Consider the following 14,677-nt stretch of genomic DNA (forward strand, 5'->3'; position numbering starts at 1 on the left):
GTCACTCCCTAGACACCTCGTCACGGCCGGAGGACTAATTACACCTAAAGAAAGAAACAGGAATACTATCTTGCCTCAGAGAAAATTCCCAAAGGAAAGGCAGCCCCCACAAATATTGACTGTGAGAGGAGAGGGAAATTACAAATGCAGACTGAAAACAGAATTTAGCAAAGGAGGCCACGCTACCTAGAAAGAAAAGACAGGAAAGAGTACTGTGCGGTCAGTATAAAAAATACTACAAAATCCACCACAGAGAATACAAAAATCTCTACACCTAACTAAAGGCACGGAGGGTAACTCTGTGACTCCAGAGCTTCCAACTTGGCTGAGTAAATCTTAACACAGACAAAAGCTGGACAAGAAAAAACATAGCAATTCACAGAACTATTAAGTCCACCGCATGTGGACTGCAAAAACAGAGCCGGGACTTATCTTTGATGATTTGGACAATCCAGAAGGAGAAACCAAGCAGAGATGTGGATCCCTAGAAAACAATGGACAACTGGCACTCACTAAAAGAAGGAGCCAGACTAAATAGCCCTGTCCAAAGGGGAAGCAGCTGATGACTGTTGTGAAGGACAAACAGCAGCGCTACCACTTATAACCACCGGAGGGAGACTAAGAGCAGAACCCACAACAGAATTCACAACAGTACCCCCCCCCCTTGAGGAGGGGTCACCGAACCCTCACCAGAGCCCCCAGGCTGATCCGGATGAGCCAAATGGAAGGCACGAACCAAATCGTCAGCATGAACATCGGAGGCAACAACCCAAGAATTATCCTCCTGGCCATAACCCTTCCACTTGACAAGATACTGAAGCCTCCATCTAGAAAAACGAGAATCCAAGATCTTCTCCACAACATACTCCAACTCCCCATCAATCAACACCGGGGCAGGAGGATCAACAGAGGGAACCACGGGCACCACATATTTCCGCAACAAAGATCTATGAAAAACATTATGGATGGAAAAAGAGGCTGGAAGGGCCAAACGAAAAGACACTGGATTGATAATCTCAGAAATCCTATAAGGACCAATAAACCGAGGCTTGAACTTCGGGGAAGAAACCTTCATAGGAACATGACGAGAAGACAACCAGACCAAATCCCCAACCCGAAGCCGGGAACCCACACGCCGACAACGGTTGGCAAAACGCTGAGCCTCCTCCTGAGACAACACCAAATTGTCCACAACATGAGCCCAAATCTGCTGCAACCTGTCAACTACAGAGTCCACCCCAGGACAATCAGAAGACTCAACCTGCCCTGAAGAAAAACGAGGATGAAACCCAGAATTACAAAAGAATGGTGATACCAAGGTAGCAGAACTAGCCCGATTATTAAGGGCAAACTCGGCCAATGGCAAGAAAGCCACCCAATCATCCTGATCGGCAGACACAAAGCATCTCAAATAAGTTTCCAAAGTCTGGTTAGTTCGCTCGGTTTGGCCGTTTGTCTGAGGATGAAATGCGGAAGAAAAAGACAAATCAATGCCCAGCTTAGCACAAAAGGACCGCCAAAACCTAGAAACAAACTGGGAACCTCTATCGGACACAATATTCTCCGGAATGCCATGCAAACGAACCACATGCTGAAAAAACAACGGAACCAACTCAGAAGAGGAAGGCAACTTAGGCAAAGGTACCAAATGAACCATCTTAGAAAACCGGTCACAGACCACCCAGATAACAGACATCCTCTGGGAAACAGGAAGATCCGAAATAAAATCCATAGAAATATGCGTCCAAGGCCTCTCAGGGACCGGCAAAGGCAAAAGCAACCCACTGGCGCGGGAGCAGCAAGGTTTGGCCCGCGCACAAGTCCCACAGGACTGCACAAAAGAACGCACATCCCGTGACAAAGAAGGCCACCAAAAGGACCTACTAACCAAATCTCTGGTACCAAAAATTCCAGGATGGCCAGCCAACACAGAACAGTGAACCTCAGAAATCACTTTACTAGTCCATCTGTCAGGAACAAACAGTGTCCCCGCTGGACAGCAATCAGGTTTATCAGCCTGAAACTCCTGAAGAGCCCGTCGCAAATCAGGGGAGATGGCAGAAAGAATCACCCCCTCCTTAAGAATACCAACCGGCTCCAGAATCCCAGGGGAATCAGGCAAGAAACTCCTAGAGAGGGCATCAGCCTTAACATTCTTAGAACCTGGAAGATACGAGACAACAAAATCAAAACGGGAGAAAAACAGGGACCATCGGGCCTGTCTAGGATTCAGCCGTTTGGCAGACTCGAGGTAAATCAGATTCTCATGATTGGTCAAGACCACAATACGGTGCTTGGCCCCCTCAAGCCAATGTCGCCACTCCTCAAATGCCCACTTCATAGCCAACAACTCACGATTGCCGACATCATAATTGCGTTCCGCAGGCGAAAACTTTCGAGAAAAGAAGGCACACGGTTTCATCAAGGAACCATCAGAATTCCTCTGAGACAAAACGGCCCCTGCCCCAATCTCAGAAGCGTCAACCTCAACCTGAAAAGGAAGAGAAACATCCGGCTGATGCAACACAGGGGCAGAAGTAAATTGGCGCTTAAGCTCCTGAAAGACAGAAACGGCCTCAGAGGACCAATTAGCTACATCAGCGCCCTTCCTTGTCAAATCGGTCAGGGGTTTAACCACACTGGAGAAGTTGGCAATGAAACGGCGATAAAAATTAGCAAAGCCCAAAAATTTCGAAGGCTCTTCCCGGATGTGGGCGGATCCAATCATGAATGGCCTGAACCTTAGCCGGATCCATTTCTATAGATGATGGAGAAAAAATGAAGCCCAAAAAAGAAACCTTCTGTACTCCAAAGAGGCACTTAGACCCCTTCACAAACAAGGCATTGTCACGAAGGACCTGAAATACCATCCTAACTTGTTTCACATGAGACTCCCAATCATCTGAAAAAATCAAAATATCATCCAAATATACAATCATGAATTTATCAAGATAATTCCGAAAAATATCATGCATGAAGGACTGAAACACAGATGGGGCATTAGAGAGTCCGAATGGCATCACAAGATACTCAAAATCGCCCTCGGGCGTATTAAACGCAGTTTTCCATTCGTCACCCTGCTTAATACGAACCAGATTATATGCCCCTCGAAGGTCAATCTTAGTAAACCAACTAGCCCCCTTAATTCTGGCAAACAAATCAGAAAGCAAAGGCAAAGGGTATTGGAATTTGACAGTGATCTTATTCAAGAGGCGATAATCAATACAGGGTCTCAAGGAGCCATCCTTCTTGGCAACAAAAAAAAAAACCTGCTCCTAATGGAGAAGAAGATGGCCCTTCTCCAAAGACTCCCTTACATAGCTCCGCATGGCGGCATGTTCAGGCACAGACAGGTTGAAAAGTCGGCCCTTAGGAAACTTACAGCCTGGAATCAAATCAATAGCACAATCACAGTCCCTATGCGGTGGAAGGGAACTGGACTTGGGCTCATCGAAAACATCCTGGAAATCTGACAGAAACTCAGGAATTTCAGAAGAGGGGGAGGAGGAAATTGACATCAGAGGAACGTCATCGTGAACCCCCTGACAACCCCAACTAGTCACAGACATAGATTTCCAATCCAACACCGGATTATGTACCTGTAACCATGGAAACCCCAGCACAACAGCATCATGCAAATTATGTAACACCAGGAAGCGACAATCTTCCTGATGGGCTGGCGCCATGCACATGGTTAACTGTGTCCAAAACTGAGGTTTATTTTTAGCCAATGGTGTAGCATCAATCCCCCTCAAAGGGATAGGACTCCGCAAAGGCTGTAAGGAAAAACCACAATGTCTGGCAAATTCTAAGTCCATTAAATTTAAAGCGGCGCCTGAATCCACAAATGCCATGACAGAGAATGACGATAATGAGCAGATCAGGGTCACAGATAACAGAAATTTAGGTTGTACAGTACTGATTGTAACGGAATTAGCGATTCTCTTGGCACGTTTAGGGCAATCAGAAATAACATGAGCAGAATCGCTGCAGTAAAAGCACAACCCATTCTGACGTCTGAATCCTTGGCGTTCCACTCTAGACACAATCCTATCACACTGCATAGGCTCAGGACTCCGCTCGGAAGACAACGCCATAGTGTGCACAACTCTGCGCTCACGCAAGCGCCGATCAATTTGAATGGCCAGAGACATAGAATCACTCAGACCTGCAGGCGTGGGGAACCCCACCATATCATCTTTAACAGATTCAGAAAGACCCTTTCTGAAAATTGCCGCCAAAGCATCCTCATTCCACTTAGTAAGCACAGACCATTTTCTGAATTTCTGGCAATATGACTCTGCCGCTTCTTGACCCTGACACAGGGCCAAAAGTGTTTTCTCAGCATGCTCTACAGAGTTAGGTTCATCATACAATAACCCAAGCGCCTGAAAAAAGGTGTCTACATTAAGCAAGGCGGGATTCCCAGATTCCAGGGAAAATGCCCAATCCTGCGGGTCACCGCGCAACAGCGCAATGACAATTTTTACCTGCTGGATGGGATCACCAGAGGAACGGGGCTTAAGAGCAAAAAACAGTTTACAGTTATTTTTAATGCTCAAAAATTTGGACCTGTCCCCGAAGAACAGATCGGGGGTAGGAATTCTAGGCTCTAAAACAGGAGTCTGCACGATATAATCAGAAATACCCTGTACTCTAGCAGCAAGTTGATCCACCTGAGAAGCAAGTCCCTGAACATCCATGTCAATGCCTAACTCCTGAGCCACCTAGAAGTGAAGAGGGGGAAAAAAACACAACAGAGTACAGAAAAAAAAATGGCTCAGCACTTTCTTTCCCTTCTTTTGAGATGCAGTTAACTCATTGTTGGCCAGTTGTACTGTTATGAACTGGTGGCCTAGGAGCATCATGGACGAGCTCTGGAGTAGGAGGCCTCTATACTGACCGCAGACCCTGAACTTAACACATCAACTAGAAGTAGCCATGGGATGTTCCTGTCACTCCCTAGACACCTCGTCATGGCTGGAGGACTAATTACACCTAAAGAAAGAAACAGGAATACTATCTTGCCTCAGAGAAAATTCCCAAAGGAAAGGCAGCCCCCACAAATATTGACTGTGAGAGGAGAGGGAAATTACAAACGCAGACTGAAAACAGAATTTAGCAAAGGAGGCCACGCTACCTAGAAAGAAAAGACAGGAAAGAGTACTGTACGGTCAGTATAAAAAATACTACAAAATCGACCACAGAGAATACAAAAATCTCCACACCTAACTAAAGGCATGGAGGGTAACTCTGTGACTCCAGAGCTTTTAACTTGGCTGAGTAAATCTTAACACAGACAAAGCTGGACAAGAAAAAACATAGCAATTCACAGAACTATTAAGTCCACCGCATGTGGACTGCAAAAACAGAGCCGGGACTTATCTTTGATGATTTGGACAATCCAGAAGGAGAAACCAAGCAGAGATGTGGATCCCTCGAAAACAATGGACAACTGGCACTCACTAAAGGAAGGAGCCAGACTAAATAGCCCCGTCCAAAGTGGAAGCAGCTGATGACTGTTGTGAAGGACAAACAGCAGCGCTACCACTTATAACCACCGGAGGGAGCCTAAGAGCAGAACCCACAACAGAATTCACAACAGGACCCAATATACTGTATGGAGTATTATGAGAGGACATTATATTTTATGGAGCACTGTGTAGGGCCTAATATACTGTATTGGGCATTATCTTGGGCCTATTATACTGTATGGAGCAATATGTGGTGCCTATTATACTGTATGGGGCACTATCTGGGGTCTATTATACTGTATGGTGCACTATATGGGACCTATACTGTATAGTGAACTATTTGGGCCTATTATACTGTATGGAGCGCTATGTGGGACCTATTATACTGAATTGAGCACTATGTGGGACCTATTATACTGTATAGAGAACTATTTGGATTCATAATACTGTATGGAGCGCTTTGTAGGGCCTATTATACTGTATGGAGCACTATGTGGTGCCCATTATACTGTATGGAGCACTATATGGGGCCTCATTATACTGTATGGAGCGCTATGTGGGCTCCACTTTTTGTGGCCATTATACTGAATGGAGAGCTGTGTGGTGATTACAGTTGGAGAATCATATTGTGATGGAGGAATTGAGCAAGGGGGGTACAGTGGGGTCATCACACCGTGTGTGTGGAGGGCACTGTGGAGGTATAATACTGGGTTTGGGGGCACTCTTGTTTCCATCATAATTTTTAATTTTCTGTATTATTCAAGGTTTTTTAGCCTTTACTACATATTTAAATTAAGCCATTGGTCCATATGCTTTTTACTGCTCTTACATAACATAAAATTCCAATATTTTATTCTAAGATCTATTGATTAAAATGTACTTTGTTCATGGGACAACCCCTTTAAGTTTGTTTCCATATGAAAAAGTTAATCGTTATATTTGATGATAAGAAAAACTTCCTCAATTGTAGACATTATTTTAATTAATTTCAAGGTTGGCCCTTGACTTTGTCCAAGCATTTAATTATGGCCCTCTGTGTATTTGAGTTTCACATCCCTAATCAATGTTACATGAAAACCACTAAATTGTGCAAGTTTATTATATGTAAGGGGAATGTGAAATTAAATAGCTACAGGAAATATATTGATTCTATTATCTCTCTATTCTGACAGTTTGGGCTGTGAGTTTACTGCACTTGACTGATAATACAGTATGTCGGGTTTCCTTTGAGATGCGTCCTTAAAAGTTGGGTTGCATACATATGGTTCGTGTGCCAACTGATTTTTTTCTACCACCCATAGACTTGCTTTGGCGAGTCCTGTCCTATATCTGTGTGTAATAGTAGCATGCTGCAATAATTTTCCTTGCTCCGACTAGAACTGAGAAAAACCTTACAAATGAGCACTGACTCATTTAATAACATTGGTCAGAGTGGACGCCAATGAATGTCGGCAACAGAGAAGGTGGAGAAATTAATTTCTCCGTCTCCTCCACACTTGTGCTCCAATTCTCTCATATGAGAGGATCAGAGCACTGACACTCGGTTCCCGCTCGCAGCAGAGAAGGAGCCGAGTGTCATTAGCATATCGCATATGTTGCTTTTGCATAGGATGCTATACGCTAATGTGACTCTGGCCTAACTCTTCTACTACCATGAGTAACTGGAATAAATAAAAGCCACAATCCATTTGTAATTATATTCAACTTGGAGGGATTCTCCATGTACAAAAAAGAAATTTACAGAAAACTAAGGCTCTGTTTGCATTAGAATATTGCAGTCTAACTGTAAATAGGATTGTATTGCCAAAACTATGGCAACCCATTTGCGCTGAGCTATTTTTTTTTACAGATTTCTCACTGTGCATAATTTATTATAGTCTGCTTGTGTAAATGGGCTATTAAGTTCGCCGATAGGTAACGGTTTACCGATCAGTGATCGTTTAGTGCCCCTATACAGTGTAAACGTACCCCTATACAGTGTAGAAACAAAATAAATATTTACATCCAGCAAAATACCACTGACATCTCATTCTGATTAGGGCCATTTTCTTGATTCTTCTTCAAATTGTCAAATCTTTATGTCTATGTCGTAAAGCCATAACTCGATTCCTACAGAGTCTACCACACTTATCACCCTGTCACTGAAGACAAAAAGGTCACATATACAGTTGTGTGAAAAAGTGTTTGCCTCTTTCCAGATTTCCTATTCTTTTGCATGTTTATTACGCTTAAATGTTTCAGATCACCAAACAAAAATTAATCAAATAAATCTAAACCTACAGAGCCCTGTGTGAAAAAGTAATTGCCCCCCAAACCCAATAACTGGTTGGGCCACCCTTAGCAGTAACAAGTTCAATCATGTGTTTGCAATAACTGGTAATGAGTCTTTTACAACACTCTGGAGGAACATTGGCCCACTCGTCTATGCAGAATTGTTGTAATTTAGCCACAATGGATGGTTTCCGAGCGTAAACCACTTTTTAATATCACGCCAGAGCATCTTAATCGGAGTAGGCCACTCCAAAGTCTTAATTTTGCTTTTCCTAAGCTATTCAGAGGTGGACTTGCTTGTGGATCATGTGTTTTGGATCATTGTCCTGTTGAATAACCAAAGTGCGCTTCAGCTTGATGTCATGAACAGATTGCCGGACATTCTTCTTCAGGATTTTTTGGTAGACAGCAGAATTCATGGTTCCATTTACCACAGCAAGTTTTCCAAGTCCTGAAGCAGCACAACAGCCCCAAGCCACCACACTACCACCACCACCATATTTTACTGTTGGTATGATGTTCCGTTTCTGAAATGCTGTGTTAATTTAAGCCAGATGAAATTAGAAATATACCTTTCAAAAATTTCAACTTTTGTCTCATCAGTCCACAGACTATTCTCCCAAAAGTCTTGGGCATAATCAAGATGTTTTCTGTCCAAAATGAGATAAGCCTTTATGTTCTTATTGCTCAGCAGTGGTTTTCAGCTCGGAACTCTGCCATGTAGGCCATTTTTGTCCAGTATCTTTCTTATGGAAGAGTCATGAACACTGACCTTAACTGAGGCAAGGCTTGCAGTTATTTGGATGTTGTTGTGGGGTCTTTCATGACCTCTTGGATGAGTCATTGCACTGCTCTTGGGGTAATATTGGTCTGCCATCTACTCCCGGGAAGGTTCACCACTGCTCCATGTTTTTGCCATTTGTGAATAATGGCTCCCACTGTGGTTCGCTGGAGTCCCAAAGCTTGAGAAATTACTTTATATCCTTTTCCAGACTGATTGATCTCAATTACTTTGTTTCTCATTTGTTCCAGGATATCTTTGGATCGTGGCATTATGTCTAGCTTTTGGGGATCTTTGGGTCTGACTTTGTCAGGCAAGTCCTATTTGAATGATTCCTTGATTGAGAACAAGTGTGACAGTAATCAGACCTGGGTGTGGCTAGGGAATTTGAGCTCAGTTTCCCAAAGATATGATAGACCACAGTTAATTTATGTTTTAAGGGGGGGGGGAGGGGCATTAGCTTTTTCACACAGGTTTGGATTTCTTTTTCCCTTAATAATAAAGACCTTCATTTAAAACTGAATTTTGTATTTGCTTGTGTTATCTTTGTCTAATATTTAAATTTGTTTGGTGATCTGAAGCATTTTAATGTGACAAACATGCAAAAGAACAAGAAATCAGGAGGGGGGCAAACACTTTTTCCCACAACTGTACTGTATATATGTTTGTTCTCTGAATATAACAATTTCCACACTAAAAGTCACTAACTTTCCTCATGAACTTGGATTTTGTGACAATGACCTATGCTAGTTTTTATTTATTGTGATAAAACACAAAATTTTGACTTGTGCTTATGTTTTATCATAGAAACAGTCACATTTCATTACGAATATGCAATTACTATGAAACTTGATCAATGCCGAGTATATTAGCTCAAAAATGATTATATTTTCTGGATTTGCAACTATTTTGTATATCACTTTTGTGAATCAGTTCCCAGATATAGTTTCCCATCATGTTCTCATCATACTGTCCTTGGTAACGGCATTTAAAGTTCATTATGTCCTGGTGAAAGCAGTCGCCTTGTTCCTCTGAATAAGCTCCCATGTTTTCTTTGAATTTATCAAGATCGGCATCAAGGATATGGACTTTGAGTGACATCCTGAAGCCCATTGAAGCAAAGTTCTTTATCAGAGTCTGTACCAGCTGTGCATAGTTTTCATCCTTAAGATTGCCTAGGAAGCCATGAACCACTGCAACAAAACTGTTTCAAGCCGCTTTCTGCTTCCTATTCAGCTTCTTGGGAAATTCACAGCAGTCTATGACCTTCTTTATTTGTGGTCTAACTAAAGGCCCCGTCTCACATAGCGAGATCGCTAGCGAGATCGCTGCTGAGTCACAAGTTTTGTGACGCAACAGCGACCTCCAAAGCGATCTCGCTATGTGTGACACGTACCAGCGATCAGGCCCCTGCTGCGAGATCGCTGGTCGTGTCGGAATGGCCTGGACCTTTTTTTGGTCGTTGAGGCCCCGCTGACATTGCTGAATCGGTGTGTGTGACACCGATCCAGCGATGTCTTCACTGGTAACCAGGGTAAACATCGGGTTACTAAGCGCAGGGCCGCGCTTAGTAACCCGATGTTTACCCTGGTTACCAAAAAAAACAAACAATACATACTCGCCTTCTGATGTCCGTCAGGTCCCTTGCCGTCTGCTTCCTGCTCTCACTGACTCCCGGCCGTACAGTGAGAAGTGAGAGCACAGCAGTGACGTCACCGCTGCGCTCTGCTCTCAGTGTACGGCGGCTCAGTCAGAGCAGGAAGCAGACGGCAAGGGACCTGGACACCGAAAGGCGAGTATGTAGTGTTTGTTTTTTTTGGTAACCAGGGTAAACATCGGGTTACTAAGCGCGGCCCTGCGCTTAGTAACCCGATGTTTACCCTGGTTACCCGGGTGCTGCAGGGGGACTTCGGCTTCGTTGAAGACAGTTTCAACGATGCCGAAGTCGTTCCCCTGATCGTTGGTCGCTGGAGAGAGCGGTCTGTGTGACAGCTCCCCAGCGACCACACAGCGACTTACCAACGATCACGGCCAGGTCGTATCGCTGGTCGTGATCGTTGGTAAATCGCTTAGTGAGACGGGGCCTTAAGACACCAGGTTTGACCTATGCCTTAGACAGCTTGAGGAAAAGATCTTGGAGGTACTTGAAAGATCTCGACTCCTTATCGAGAGCCATGACAAATTGTTTTATGAGCCCTAACTTGATGCGCAGTTGTAGCATCAGCACCTTGTAGGAGTCCACCAGTGGCTTCACCGTTACATTGCTCTTCCCCACAGAGAACTATGTCTGCTGAGGCCAATCCTGACTGTGATAGTGCACCTGAGTGTTCCAGCTGTCCCAGAGGCAAAGAAAGCAAGGATACTTTGTAAAAACTCCTTGAAGGAACATCAGGAATTACACAATTTTGACATCTCCAATAACCTACCAGCCATACTCATTATACTTCAAGGCACCTAGCACCATCTTATCTTGACACTGGTATATTCCTCTTTCAGGTGAGCCACATGAAGAGACAGATAGTTGTTCCTATTGTGGAGCAGCATGGCTTTGAGGCTCCTGCTTGAACTATCTATGAACAGGTGCCACTACTTGGGTTTAGAAGTGATTCATATAGCCTCAAATAGACTGGCCACATCGTTACAGAAACACTGCCCATCTTGACAAAGGAAGAACCTGGAAAAAGCTTGCTGACCCTTCTTCTCATCTGTGACTTGGATGCTTTCATCTAATATGTTCCATTGATTGACAATTGATGTCAGAATCTCAGCATTGGAATTGGTGTTTTTGGTTAGGGTAGTATGGCTTCTGTTCCTCAGCTGCATCTGAAAAATTGAAATTGGGATCTTCAACATATTCCTCAGTGATTGATCTCTGGAGGATTTGATATAGAGAGCTCAAGGCAGTGTAGTACTGGGGCGATAGATACATGACAGGAGATACGTTTTTGACAGTTGGAAGAGTCCACCATGCAGAAGTATCAATTGGGTGAGTGGTCAGTCGATTCTTGGGATAGCAAAATGCATAGCTCTCCATTCTCCCCTGTACCAACATCTAATCAAATACAACAAAATTTGGATTGAGAATTTAATTTATTTCACACATCACTAGTGATATGTAAGATATTATTAACACAGTTATTGTATTGTATATTTTGCTACAACATTGAAATGTGTGAAAAAAAGGTCTTCATTACAGCTCTTTTAAAGTTTAAAAGATATCAAACTTTTGTAAAAGAAAAAGAAAAATCTGCCATCTGAGAGAGCAGCAGTCATCTACTTACCTTCAAGAGTTTTCTTGCAGTGCTCACATGTGAAATTAGGTGCCCACTGTTTGTCTTGACCCCCAACAGGCATGTCAAAGTATGCTTTCTAGGCCATACTCATCTTAGCAGATGCTTTCACAGAGTACTTTTTCGCCCTTATCTTTATAAATTGGCCACAGACATAGCAAAATTCGTCTGCGGATGTATGCAACCTTTTGATGCCATCTAAATTAACTGTAGCTGTGTACAAAACTGTATTTACTCTTCAGAACAGCAAAAAAATGGTTATTTTAAGATAACTGTATTAATACTGCTATGTACACTTCTGGACAACTCAAGAAAGTTCTATACAATTCAGTGCAATTCTAGAAACTTGATAGTTCTTACAGTTCCAGAAGCTTCTCAAAGTCTATATTCAGCACTGAATATTTTGTAAATATTCCTAAAAACAGATACAGTAAATTTAAAAATATAATTCTGCCGCCCACAAAAGCAAGTTTATAGGGAATAATAACTTTTCTATTTTCCTATTTACTTTTTCTTTTTCTTTTGATTTTAAGTATAAAGAATTATGACAATTTAATACCTGGGAACAAAAAATATATGTAAAATTGCTATCCAACCCATCATTCAAAATATAAGTTGTCAACATTGTGCATCCCATCTATATATAATTGTCTAAGGGGCACTTCCGTCTGTTTGTCTGTCTGTCTGTCAGTCTCTTTGTCTGTCTGTCATGGAAATCCCAAGTCGCTGATTGGTCTCGCAAGACCACTAAGTCATCTGGGTAATTTCACAATGCATCACTGGGAACGGAAGTTGGCGGCAGCCTCGCCGCTCGCACGCATCGGTGGACGCCGGAGGGTGAGTATATAACTATTTTTTATTTTAATTCTTTTTTTAACAGAGATATGGTGCCCACACTGCTGTACACTATGTGGGCTATGTTATATACTGTGTGACTGATATATACTACGTGGGCAGTGTTATATACTTTGTGGGCTGTGTTATTTACTGCATGGGCTGTATTATATACTATATGGCTGCTATATACTATGTGGCTGCTATATACCATGTGGCTGTGCTATATACTATGTGGCTGCTACATACTATGCGGCTGCTATATACTATGTGGCTGTGCTATATACTACGTGGCTGTGCTATATACTATGTGGCTGCTACATACTATGTGGCTGCTATATACTATGTGGCTGTGCTATATACTATGTGGACTGTGCTATATACTACATGGGCTTTGTTATATACTACGTGGCTGTGCTATATACTACGTGCCTGTGCTATATACTATGTGGCTGCTATATACTACGTGGCTGCTATATACTACGTGGCTGTGCTATATACTATGTGGCTGTGTTATATACTACGGACTGTGCTATATACTATGTGGCTGCTATTTACTACATGGCTCTCTGTGTTATATAGTACATGGGCTGTGTTATATACTATGTGGCTGTGCTATATACTATGTGGCTGTGCTATATACAAAGTGGCTGTGCTATATACTACGTGGCTGCTATATACTACGTGGCTTCTATATACTATGTGGCTGCTATATACTACGTGATTGCTATATACTACGTGGCTCCTATATACTACGTGGCTGTGCTATATACTACGTGGCTGTGCTATATACTACGGGCTGTGCTATATACTATGTGGCTGCTATATACTATGTGGCTGTGCTATATACTACATACTACGTGGCTGCTATATACTATGTGGCTGTGCTATATACTACATACTACATGGCTGTGCTATATACTACGTGGCTGTGTTATATTCTACATGGCTGTACTATATCCTGCACCCCGAACCCCCGACATCCTGCGACCAATCAGCGACAGATGCAGTCCAGACGCGAATTGACACGGGATTTAAACCACGCTTCACTGATTGGTCGCGCACGGCCGGCCTCGACCAATCAGCGATATTGGCGCGGGATTTAAACACTGCTTCAGTGATTGGTAGCTCATGGACAGGCGCGACCAATCAGCGATATTGGCACAGTATTTAAACACCGCTTCGATCATTGGTCATGCCCGGCCGGCCGCGACCAATCAGCGATAATGGCGCGGGATTTAAACACCGCTTCAGTGATTGGTAGCTCATGGACAGGCGCGACCAATCAACGATATTGGCGCGTTATTTAAACACCGCTTTGGTCATTGGTCGTGCCCGGTTGGCCGCGACCAATCAGCAACAGGCGCTGTCCGGCTGCGAATTGGCGCCAGATTTGAACCACGCTTCGCTGATCGGCCAGCCAAGCGTGACCAATCAGCGATATTGGTGTGGAATTTAACCCCCACTCACAGCGCAACATACATACATACATACATATTCTAGAATACCGATTGCGTTAGAATCGGGCCACCATCTAGTTAGCTATAATTAGACACTGTTCAATAAAAATACAATTCGATAATAATAACAATAATAACAATTCAATAACATATAAATTAATTAGCCACTGGACTCTTTCATCAAGTTAATTTACAGTCACTTTCCTGTGTCCTCAATCCCCCACCACTGTGCTCCTCCAACTTTCTCAATTCATTATATTTACAAGCCCCCTCCCCCCAATTTATTACACTTTTATGGTGTCTCTCACATCCCTATCACTCTATTCATTAACCCTTGTGGGTGTGGATCCACTGTGCCACAGGCTGGGCTTACCCTTGAGGGGCATGACTAAGTGTCTACAGGATATTCACTATGGCCTCTGATGGTGAGGATAGCCTGGGCTGCTGGTAGACACAAGGGATGACTCCAGGGCAGTCCATGTGACTGCAGCAGCTGACCACAGGGTCAGAAGCGTGGGTACGAGGTACAGGAGGGTGAGACAGATGCATAGTCAGATGGTCCAAGGT

This window comes from Ranitomeya variabilis, chromosome 2 (genome assembly GCF_051348905.1).
Source record: "Ranitomeya variabilis isolate aRanVar5 chromosome 2, aRanVar5.hap1, whole genome shotgun sequence".
In the NCBI taxonomy this organism is placed as follows: Eukaryota; Metazoa; Chordata; class Amphibia; order Anura; family Dendrobatidae; genus Ranitomeya; species Ranitomeya variabilis.